Source organism: Hyla sarda, unplaced genomic scaffold (assembly GCF_029499605.1).
Source record: "Hyla sarda isolate aHylSar1 unplaced genomic scaffold, aHylSar1.hap1 scaffold_2563, whole genome shotgun sequence".
In the NCBI taxonomy this organism is placed as follows: domain Eukaryota; kingdom Metazoa; phylum Chordata; class Amphibia; order Anura; family Hylidae; genus Hyla; species Hyla sarda.
Genome location: NW_026609250.1, coordinates 25,038 through 37,052, shown reverse-complemented (window position 1 = coordinate 37,052; position 12,015 = coordinate 25,038). Strand labels below are relative to the sequence as shown.

At 45.7% G+C, this 12,015-nt stretch overlaps 5 non-coding genes across 5 annotated transcripts; all 5 read left to right on the top strand.

The window, feature by feature from the left end:
* The first annotated feature begins 1,175 nt into the window (after positions 1-1,175).
* Positions 1,176-1,366, top strand: LOC130323911 (U2 spliceosomal RNA). Its single transcript, XR_008869094.1, has one exon. It is a non-coding gene; the product is annotated as a U2 spliceosomal RNA (small nuclear RNA).
* Positions 1,367-3,463: 2,097 nt separating this feature from the next.
* LOC130323910 (U2 spliceosomal RNA) lies at positions 3,464-3,654 on the top strand. Its single transcript, XR_008869093.1, has one exon. It is a non-coding gene; the product is annotated as a U2 spliceosomal RNA (small nuclear RNA).
* A 2,084-nt stretch (positions 3,655-5,738) lies between these two features.
* Positions 5,739-5,929, top strand: LOC130323909 (U2 spliceosomal RNA). Its single transcript, XR_008869092.1, has one exon. It is a non-coding gene; the product is annotated as a U2 spliceosomal RNA (small nuclear RNA).
* A 2,090-nt stretch (positions 5,930-8,019) lies between these two features.
* Positions 8,020-8,210, top strand: LOC130323913 (U2 spliceosomal RNA). Its single transcript, XR_008869096.1, has one exon. It is a non-coding gene; the product is annotated as a U2 spliceosomal RNA (small nuclear RNA).
* A 2,105-nt stretch (positions 8,211-10,315) lies between these two features.
* Positions 10,316-10,506, top strand: LOC130323908 (U2 spliceosomal RNA). The gene has a single exon (XR_008869091.1). It is a non-coding gene; the product is annotated as a U2 spliceosomal RNA (small nuclear RNA).
* Positions 10,507-12,015: the final 1,509 nt, after the last annotated feature.

Below are 12,015 nucleotides of genomic sequence, written 5' to 3'. Positions count from 1 at the left end.
CGACAAATTCAGACAGGAAAAATCAGTATAAATCCTTAGAAAATTATCCCCCAGTGTCTCCATCTGCTGGCGGTATTGAATAAGCATTGCTGCACTGATGGGGTATGCATTAGACGAAAAAAAAGAAGAAAAAGAAGAATAATACGCCCAGAAAAGAGGCGAAAAGGAGAAAAACGTAAAAAAACGTGAAAAAAAAGTAAGAGGAAGAGAAGGGAAAAAAAGGTGGAAATGGGTTTAAAAGTGATTTCGGCGGAGAAATATATATATATATATATATATATATATATATATATATATATATACGCGCACACACACACATATATATAAACGTATTCTCCGTTGAGATATTGCAGCCGCTGCTGTGTCCAGGCCCAGGAGCCTTAGCACTGTGCTGTGATGTCACTCAATACCACTGACATCACTAGGTGTAAACAACATCTCTCCTTTGCTGTGTATGTGACTATGGAGCTGTTTGGTGATGTCGTCTATTATGGCCTTCATAGAAGCAACAGGAGATTGTTGCATCCATCTAGAACCCTCAGAACTACAGTGCTATGATGTCACTCACTTCCACAGGCCTTGCAGAGTGTAAACAACAACAACCCAGCTTTGTTGTGTATGTAACCATAGGGATTTGTGATGTCACCTAGAACCTTCACAGCAGCGACAGCTTTATGAGGAGCATCAGCACTGCTCTGCCTGAGCAGAACCATCACCGCCATAGGTTGTCAAATAACCCGGATTTAACCCACACAGGTAAGTCCAATGGGGTGCAGGCATGTCCTCTATGCTTACAGCTTCCCGTGGGTGTTGGTTTGATACCGTTTGGGGACAGCCAAGGAGGCATCTGCAGGCAACAAAGGTAGGTGTGTGCTTGTGTGTGTGTTTCCTATGCAGATCCTAAGCCCAGTGTCACATGCAAGTAGGAGGAGTAAGAAGGGTTCCTGGCAAATCCGGGTTATGGATTGCATTTAAAAAGGCCCCGTGGGAGTGCAATGGGCCCCTGTCTTGCTGCTTAGCAATAATGGTATGGGTTTAGGTTCTGCTGTGTGTACTGGTGGTTGACTGCCCCCCAGCCCAGAGTGTGCATGGAAAATTGTCTGGCAGCCTCCCTGACAGCAAGCAGTGATAGTGCCCATGAAGGGCACCTTGTTGGGCCCGCCCCTTTCACGGTTATCGCTTCTCGGCCTTTTGGCTAAGATCAAGTGTAGTATCTGTTCTTATCAGTTTAATATCTGATACGTCCCCTATCTGGGGACCATATATTAAATGGATTTTTGAGAACGGGGGCCGATTTCGAAGCTTGCTTCCGTCGCCCTATGCATTGACCCGATATGGCAGTATCTTCGGGTACAGTGCACCACCCCCTTACAGGGTTAAAAAGAAAGATTCCTACTTTCATTGCTACCTGCTTGCTGGCTAGCCAGCTAGCCAGCCCTGTGGGCCTTGCTGCTGCTGCAGCCAAAAAACAAAAGGTGGTGCTGCTGCTGCTTCTGCTGCTTCTGCTTCTGCTTGTGTCTGGCCGCTGTTGGAGCGTCCAGGCACAGGACTTCTGCTGCTGCTGACTAAATGGCCTCCTTAATTGGATCATTTGAGTAGCCAGCACACCTGTGCAGGTAGGGCATGACATGATAGGCAGCTGCCTTGATAGCGGGTGGGTGCTGAATGTTCCTAATTGACAAAATAAGATTAATGCTTATGAAGAAATATAAAATCTCATCCCTTCCCCAATATCGCGCCACACCCCTACCCCTTAATTCCCTGGTTGAACTTGATGGACATATGTCTTTTTTCGACCGTACTAACTATGTAACTATGTAACATAACATGGGGGGGGGGGGGGGGGGTCTCCTGGCTGTTCACACAGGTGTGTCATTGCTGTACATTGACCATGCATTGCTTCTGTGGTATTGCAAAGGCAAAGACAAATGCTTCCAGCCATCCATTGCACTAATGGATTGGTCATCAGCTGGCTGTCTATGTCCCGCATCAATATAGACCAAAGTACAGAGGGTTAGGCTATGCTATTGTGCACCTACCTGATGCATCAGAAGGTGCGAGGCCCTTGCTAAATTCTGTGCACAGACTTTGAGATCTATACTTTAGACTGTATCTAAACCTGCTCCAACATGGACTGACATTCTGGCCTACTTTCAGCCGATGCGACTTGTCTGTCGCTGAACAGTCGCTTTTTATGTATTCAGCACCTATGTATAATGTTGTAAAAATGCTCTAGAAGCTAAAGTCGCAGAAATGTCACACATATTTGGCCTGCAACTTTCTGTGCGACAAATTCAGACAGGAAAAATCAGTATAAATCCTTAGAAAATTATCCCCCAGTGTCTCCATCTGCTGGCGGTATTGAATAAGCATTGCTGCACTGATGGGGTATGCATTAGACGAAAAAAAAGAAGAAAAAGAAGAATAATACGCCCAGAAAAGAGGCGAAAAGGAGAAAAACGTAAAAAAACGTGAAAAAAAAGTAAGAGGAAGAGAAGGGAAAAAAAGGTGGAAATGGGTTTAAAAGTGATTTCGGCGGAGAAATATATATATATATATATATATATATATATATATATATATATATACGCGCACACACACACATATATATATAAACGTATTCTCCGTTGAGATATTGCAGCCGCTGCTGTGTCCAGGCCCAGGAGCCTTAGCACTGTGCTGTGATGTCACTCAATACCACTGACATCACTAGGTGTAAACAACATCTCTCCTTTGCTGTGTATGTGACTATGGAGCTGTTTGGTGATGTCGTCTATTATGGCCTTCATAGAAGCAACAGGAGATTGTTGCATCCATCTTGAACCCTCAGAACTACAGTGCTATGATGTCACTCACTTCCACAGGCCTTGCAGAGTGTAAACAACAACAACCCAGCTTTGTTGTGTATGTAACCATAGGGATTTGTGATGTCACCTAGAACCTTCACAGCAGCGACAGCTTTATGAGGAGCATCAGCACTGCTCTGCCTGAGCAGAACCATCACCGCCATAGGTTGTCAAATAACCCGGATTTAACCCACACAGGTAAGTCCAATGGGGTGCAGGCATGTCCTCTATGCTTACAGCTTCCCGTGGGTGTTGGTTTGATACCGTTTGGGGACAGCCAAGGAGGCATCTGCAGGCAACAAAGGTAGGTGTGTGCTTGTGTGTGTGTTTCCTATGCAGATCCTAAGCCCAGTGTCACATGCAAGTAGGAGGAGTAAGAAGGGTTCCTGGCAAATCCGGGTTATGGATTGCATTTAAAAAGGCCCCGTGGGAGTGCAATGGGCCCCTGTCTTGCTGCTTAGCAATAATGGTATGGGTTTAGGTTCTGCTGTGTGTACTGGTGGTTGACTGCCCCCCAGCCCAGAGTGTGCATGGAAAATTGTCTGGCAGCCTCCCTGACAGCAAGCAGTGATAGTGCCCATGAAGGGCACCTTGTTGGGCCCGCCCCTTTCACGGTTATCGCTTCTCGGCCTTTTGGCTAAGATCAAGTGTAGTATCTGTTCTTATCAGTTTAATATCTGATACGTCCCCTATCTGGGGACCATATATTAAATGGATTTTTGAGAACGGGGGCCGATTTCGAAGCTTGCTTCCGTCGCCCTATGCATTGACCCGATATGGCAGTATCTTCGGGTACAGTGCACCACCCCCTTACAGGGTTAAAAAGAAAGATTCCTACTTTCATTGCTACCTGCTTGCTGGCTAGCCAGCTAGCCAGCCCTGTGGGCCTTGCTGCTGCTGCAGCCAAAAAACAAAAGGTGGTGCTGCTGCTGCTTCTGCTGCTTCTGCTTCTGCTTGTGTCTGGCCGCTGTTGGAGCGTCCAGGCACAGGACTTCTGCTGCTGCTGACTAAATGGCCTCCTTAATTGGATCATTTGAGTAGCCAGCACACCTGTGCAGGTAGGGCATGACATGATAGGCAGCTGCCTTGATAGCGGGTGGGTGCTGAATGTTCCTAATTGACAAAATAAGATTAATGCTTATGAAGAAATATAAAATCTCATCCCTTCCCCAATATCGCGCCACACCCCTACCCCTTAATTCCCTGGTTGAACTTGATGGACATATGTCTTTTTTCGACCGTACTAACTATGTAACTATGTAACATAACATGGGGGGGGGGGTCTCCTGGCTGTTCACACAGGTGTGTCATTGCTGTACATTGACCATGCATTGCTTCTGTGGTATTGCAAAGGCAAAGACAAATGCTTCCAGCCATCCATTGCACTAATGGATTGGTCATCAGCTGGCTGTCTATGTCCCGCATCAATATAAACCAAAGTACAGAGGGTTAGGCTATGCTATTGTGCACCTACCTGATGCATCAGAAGGTGCGAGGCCCTTGCTAAATTCTGTGCACAGACTTTGAGATCTATACTTTAGACTGTATCTAAACCTGCTCCAACATGGACTGACATTCTGGCCTACTTTCAGCCGATGCGACTTGTCTGTCGCTGAACAGTCGCTTTTTATGTATTCAGCACCTATGTATAATGTTGTAAAAATGCTCTAGAAGCTAAAGTCGCAGAAATGTCACACATATTTGGCCTGCAACTTTCTGTGCGACAAATTCAGACAGGAAAAATCAGTATAAATCCTTAGAAAATTATCCCCCAGTGTCTCCATCTGCTGGCGGTATTGAATAAGCATTGCTGCACTGATGGGGTATGCATTAGACGAAAAAAAAGAAGAAAAAGAAGAATAATACGCCCAGAAAAGAGGCGAAAAGGAGAAAAACGTAAAAAAACGTGAAAAAAAAGTAAGAGGAAGAGAAGGGAAAAAAAGGTGGAAATGGGTTTAAAAGTGATTTCGGCGGAGAAATATATATATATATATATATATATATATATATATATATATACGCGCACACACACACATATATATAAACGTATTCTCCGTTGAGATATTGCAGCCGCTGCTGTGTCCAGGCCCAGGAGCCTTAGCACTGTGCTGTGATGTCACTCAATACCACTGACATCACTAGGTGTAAACAACATCTCTCCTTTGCTGTGTATGTGACTATGGAGCTGTTTGGTGATGTCGTCTATTATGGCCTTGATAGAAGCAACAGGAGATTGTTGCATCCATCTAGAACCCTCAGAACTACAGTGCTATGATGTCACTCACTTCCACAGGCCTTGCAGAGTGTAAACAACAACAACCCAGCTTTGTTGTGTATGTAACCATAGGGATTTGTGATGTCACCTAGAACCTTCACAGCAGCGACAGCTTTATGAGGAGCATCAGCACTGCTCTGCCTGAGCAGAACCATCACCGCCATAGGTTGTCAAATAACCCGGATTTAACCCACACAGGTAAGTCCAATGGGGTGCAGGCATGTCCTCTATGCTTACAGCTTCCCGTGGGTGTTGGTTTGATACCGTTTGGGGACAGCCAAGGAGGCATCTGCAGGCAACAAAGGTAGGTGTGTGCTTGTGTGTGTGTTTCCTATGCAGATCCTAAGCCCAGTGTCACATGCAAGTAGGAGGAGTAAGAAGGGTTCCTGGCAAATCCGGGTTATGGATTGCATTTAAAAAGGCCCCGTGGGAGTGCAATGGGCCCCTGTCTTGCTGCTTAGCAATAATGGTATGGGTTTAGGTTCTGCTGTGTGTACTGGTGGTTGACTGCCCCCCAGCCCAGAGTGTGCATGGAAAATTGTCTGGCAGCCTCCCTGACAGCAAGCAGTGATAGTGCCCATGAAGGGCACCTTGTTGGGCCCGCCCCTTTCACGGTTATCGCTTCTCGGCCTTTTGGCTAAGATCAAGTGTAGTATCTGTTCTTATCAGTTTAATATCTGATACGTCCCCTATCTGGGGACCATATATTAAATGGATTTTTGAGAACGGGGGCCGATTTCGAAGCTTGCTTCCGTCGCCCTATGCATTGACCCGATATGGCAGTATCTTCGGGTACAGTGCACCACCCCCTTACAGGGTTAAAAAGAAAGATTCCTACTTTCATTGCTACCTGCTTGCTGGCTAGCCAGCTAGCCAGCCCTGTGGGCCTTGCTGCTGCTGCAGCCAAAAAACAAAAGGTGGTGCTGCTGCTGCTTCTGCTGCTTCTGCTTCTGCTTGTGTCTGGCCGCTGTTGGAGCGTCCAGGCACAGGACTTCTGCTGCTGCTGACTAAATGGCCTCCTTAATTGGATCATTTGAGTAGCCAGCACACCTGTGCAGGTAGGGCATGACATGATAGGCAGCTGCCTTGATAGCGGGTGGGTGCTGAATGTTCCTAATTGACAAAATAAGATTAATGCTTATGAAGAAATATAAAATCTCATCCCTTCCCCAATATCGCGCCACACCCCTACCCCTAATTCCCTGGTTGAACTTGATGGACATATGTCTTTTTTCGACCGTACTAACTATGTAACTATGTAACATAACATGGGGGGGGGGGGGGTCTCCTGGCTGTTCACACAGGTGTGTCATTGCTGTACATTGACCATGCATTGCTTCTGTGGTATTGCAAAGGCAAAGACAAATGCTTCCAGCCATCCATTGCACTAATGGATTGGTCATCAGCTGGCTGTCTATGTCCCGCATCAATATAGACCAAAGTACAGAGGGTTAGGCTATGCTATTGTGCACCTACCTGATGCATCAGAAGGTGCGAGGCCCTTGCTAAATTCTGTGCACAGACTTTGAGATCTATACTTTAGACTGTATCTAAACCTGCTCCAACATGGACTGACATTCTGGCCTACTTTCAGCCGATGCGACTTGTCTGTCGCTGAACAGTCGCTTTTTATGTATTCAGCACCTATGTATAATGTTGTAAAAATGCTCTAGAAGCTAAAGTCGCAGAAATGTCACACATATTTGGCCTGCAACTTTCTGTGCGACAAATTCAGACAGGAAAAATCAGTATAAATCCTTAGAAAATTATCCCCCAGTGTCTCCATCTGCTGGCGGTATTGAATAAGCATTGCTGCACTGATGGGGTATGCATTAGACGAAAAAAAAGAAGAAAAAGAAGAATAATACGCCCAGAAAAGAGGCGAAAAGGAGAAAAACGTAAAAAAACGTGAAAAAAAAGTAAGAGGAAGAGAAGGGAAAAAAAGGTGGAAATGGGTTTAAAAGTGATTTCGGCGGAGAAATATATATATATATATATATATATATATATATATATATATATATACGCGCACACACACACATATATATAAACGTATTCTCCGTTGAGATATTGCAGCCGCTGCTGTGTCCAGGCCCAGGAGCCTTAGCACTGTGCTGTGATGTCACTCAATACCACTGACATCACTAGGTGTAAACAACATCTCTCCTTTGCTGTGTATGTGACTATGGAGCTGTTTGGTGATGTCGTCTATTATGGCCTTCATAGAAGCAACAGGAGATTGTTGCATCCATCTAGAACCCTCAGAACTACAGTGCTATGATGTCACTCACTTCCACAGGCCTTGCAGAGTGTAAACAACAACAACCCAGCTTTGTTGTGTATGTAACCATAGGGATTTGTGATGTCACCTAGAACCTTCACAGCAGCGACAGCTTTATGAGGAGCATCAGCACTGCTCTGCCTGAGCAGAACCATCACCGCCATAGGTTGTCAAATAACCCGGATTTAACCCACACAGGTAAGTCCAATGGGGTGCAGGCATGTCCTCTATGCTTACAGCTTCCCGTGGGTGTTGGTTTGATACCGTTTGGGGACAGCCAAGGAGGCATCTGCAGGCAACAAAGGTAGGTGTGTGCTTGTGTGTGTGTTTCCTATGCAGATCCTAAGCCCAGTGTCACATGCAAGTAGGAGGAGTAAGAAGGGTTCCTGGCAAATCCGGGTTATGGATTGCATTTAAAAAGGCCCCGTGGGAGTGCAATGGGCCCCTGTCTTGCTGCTTAGCAATAATGGTATGGGTTTAGGTTCTGCTGTGTGTACTGGTGGTTGACTGCCCCCCAGCCCAGAGTGTGCATGGAAAATTGTCTGGCAGCCTCCCTGACAGCAAGCAGTGATAGTGCCCATGAAGGGCACCTTGTTGGGCCCGCCCCTTTCACGGTTATCGCTTCTCGGCCTTTTGGCTAAGATCAAGTGTAGTATCTGTTCTTATCAGTTTAATATCTGATACGTCCCCTATCTGGGGACCATATATTAAATGGATTTTTGAGAACGGGGGCCGATTTCGAAGCTTGCTTCCGTCGTCCTATGCATTGACCCGATATGGCAGTATCTTCGGGTACAGTGCACCACCCCCTTACAGGGTTAAAAAGAAAGATTCCTACTTTCATTGCTACCTGCTTGCTGGCTAGCCAGCTAGCCAGCCCTGTGGGCCTTGCTGCTGCTGCAGCCAAAAAACAAAAGGTGGTGCTGCTGCTGCTTCTGCTGCTTCTGCTTCTGCTTGTGTCTGGCCGCTGTTGGAGCGTCCAGGCACAGGACTTCTGCTGCTGCTGACTAAATGGCCTCCTTAATTGGATCATTTGAGTAGCCAGCACACCTGTGCAGGTAGGGCATGACATGATAGGCAGCTGCCTTGATAGCGGGTGGGTGCTGAATGTTCCTAATTGACAAAATAAGATTAATGCTTATGAAGAAATATAAAATCTCATCCCTTCCCCAATATCGCGCCACACCCCTACCCCTTAATTCCCTGGTTGAACTTGATGGACATATGTCTTTTTTCGACCGTACTAACTATGTAACTATGTAACATAACATGGGGGGGGGGGGGGGGTCTCCTGGCTGTTCACACAGGTGTGTCATTGCTGTACATTGACCATGCATTGCTTCTGTGGTATTGCAAAGGCAAAGACAAATGCTTCCAGCCATCCATTGCACTAATGGATTGGTCATCAGCTGGCTGTCTATGTCCCGCATCAATATAGACCAAAGTACAGAGGGTTAGGCTATGCTATTGTGCACCTACCTGATGCATCAGAAGGTGCGAGGCCCTTGCTAAATTCTGTGCACAGACTTTGAGATCTATGCTTTAGACTGTATCTAAACCTGCTCCAACATGGACTGACATTCTGGCCTACTTTCAGCCGATGCGACTTGTCTGTCGCTGAACAGTCGCTTTTTATGTATTCAGCACCTATGTATAATGTTGTAAAAATGCTCTAGAAGCTAAAGTCGCAGAAATGTCACACATATTTGGCCTGCAACTTTCTGTGCGACAAATTCAGACAGGAAAAATCAGTATAAATCCTTAGAAAATTATCCCCCAGTGTCTCCATCTGCTGGCGGTATTGAATAAGCATTGCTGCACTGATGGGGTATGCATTAGACGAAAAAAAAGAAGAAAAAGAAGAATAATACGCCCAGAAAAGAGGCGAAAAGGAGAAAAACGTAAAAAAACGTGAAAAAAAAGTAAGAGAAAGAGAAGGGAAAAAAAGGTGGAAATGGGTTTAAAAGTGATTTCGGCGGAGAAATATATATATATATATATATATATATATATATATATATATATATATATATATATATACGCGCACACACACACATATATATAAACGTATTCTCCGTTGAGATATTGCAGCCGCTGCAGTGTCCAGGCCCAGGAGCCTTAGCACTGTGCTGTGATGTCACTCAATACCACTGACATCACTAGGTGTAAACAACATCTCTCCTTTGCTGTGTATGTGACTATGGAGCTGTTTGGTGATGTCGTCTATTATGGCCTTCATAGAAGCAACAGGAGATTGTTGCATCCATCTAGAACCCTCAGAACTACAGTGCTATGATGTCACTCACTTCCACAGGCCTTGCAGAGTGTAAACAACAACAACCCAGCTTTGTTGTGTATGTAACCATAGGGATTTGTGATGTCACCTAGAACCTTCACAGCAGCGACAGCTTTATGAGGAGCATCAGCACTGCTCTGCCTGAGCAGAACCATCACCGCCATAGGTTGTCAAATAACCCGGATTTAACCCACACAGGTAAGTCCAATGGGGTGCAGGCATGTCCTCTATGCTTACAGCTTCCCGTGGGTGTTGGTTTGATACCGTTTGGGGACAGCCAAGGAGGCATCTGCAGGCAACAAAGGTAGGTGTGTGCTTGTGTGTGTGTTTCCTATGCAGATCCTAAGCCCAGTGTCACATGCAAGTAGGAGGAGTAAGAAGGGTTCCTGGCAAATCCGGGTTATGGATTGCATTTAAAAAGGCCCCGTGGGAGTGCAATGGGCCCCTGTCTTGCTGCTTAGCAATAATGGTATGGGTTTAGGTTCTGCTGTGTGTACTGGTGGTTGACTGCCCCCCAGCCCAGAGTGTGCATGGAAAATTGTCTGGCAGCCTCCCTGACAGCAAGCAGTGATAGTGCCCATGAAGGGCACCTTGTTGGGCCCGCCCCTTTCACGGTTATCGCTTCTCGGCCTTTTGGCTAAGATCAAGTGTAGTATCTGTTCTTATCAGTTTAATATCTGATACGTCCCCTATCTGGGGACCATATATTAAATGGATTTTTGAGAACGGGGGCCGATTTCGAAGCTTGCTTCCGTCGCCCTATGCATTGACCCGATATGGCAGTATCTTCGGGTACAGTGCACCACCCCCTTACAGGGTTAAAAAGAAAGATTCCTACTTTCATTGCTACCTGCTTGCTGGCTAGCCAGCTAGCCAGCCCTGTGGGCCTTGCTGCTGCTGCAGCCAAAAAACAAAAGGTGGTGCTGCTGCTGCTTCTGCTGCTTCTGCTTCTGCTTGTGTCTGGCCGCTGTTGGAGCGTCCAGGCACAGGACTTCTGCTGCTGCTGACTAAATGGCCTCCTTAATTGGATCATTTGAGTAGCCAGCACACCTGTGCAGGTAGGGCATGACATGATAGGCAGCTGCCTTGATAGCGGGTGGGTGCTGAATGTTCCTAATTGACAAAATAAGATTAATGCTTATGAAGAAATATAAAATCTCATCCCTTCCCCAATATCGCGCCACACCCCTACCCCTTAATTCCCTGGTTGAACTTGATGGACATATGTCTTTTTTCGACCGTACTAACTATGTAACTATGTAACATAACATGGGGGGGGGGGTCTCCTGGCTGTTCACACAGGTGTGTCATTGCTGTACATTGACCATGCATTGCTTCTGTGGTATTGCAAAGGCAAAGACAAATGCTTCCAGCCATCCATTGCACTAATGGATTGGTCATCAGCTGGCTGTCTATGTCCCGCATCAATATAGACCAAAGTACAGAGGGTTAGGCTATGCTATTGTGCACCTACCTGATGCATCAGAAGGTGCGAGGCCCTTGCTAAATTCTGTGCACAGACTTTGAGATCTATACTTTAGACTGTATCTAAACCTGCTCCAACATGGACTGACATTCTGGCCTACTTTCAGCCGATGCGACTTGTCTGTCGCTGAACAGTCGCTTTTTATGTATTCAGCACCTATGTATAATGTTGTAAAAATGCTCTAGAAGCTAAAGTCGCAGAAATGTCACACATATTTGGCCTGCAACTTTCTGTGCGACAAATTCAGACAGGAAAAATCAGTATAAATCCTTAGAAAATTATCCCCCAGTGTCTCCATCTGCTGGCGGTATTGAATAAGCATTGCTGCACTGATGGGGTATGCATTAGACGAAAAAAAAGAAGAAAAAGAAGAATAATACGCCCAGAAAAGAGGCGAAAAGGAGAAAAACGTAAAAAAACGTGAAAAAAAAGTAAGAGGAAGAGAAGGGAAAAAAAGGTGGAAATGGGTTTAAAAGTGATTTCGGCGGAGAATATATATATATATATATATATATATATATACGCGCACACACACACATATATATAAACGTATTCTCCGTTGAGATATTGCAGCCGCTGCTGTGTCCAGGCCCAGGAGCCTTAGCACTGTGCTGTGATGTCACTCAATACCACTGACATCACTAGGTGTAAACAACATCTCTCCTTTGCTGTGTATGTGACTATGGAGCTGTTTGGTGATGTCGTCTATTATGGCCTTCATAGAAGCAACAGGAGATTGTTGCATCCATCTAGAACCCTCAGAACTACAGTGCTATGATGTCACTCACTTCCACAGGCCTTGCAGAGTGTAAACAACAACAACCCAGCTTT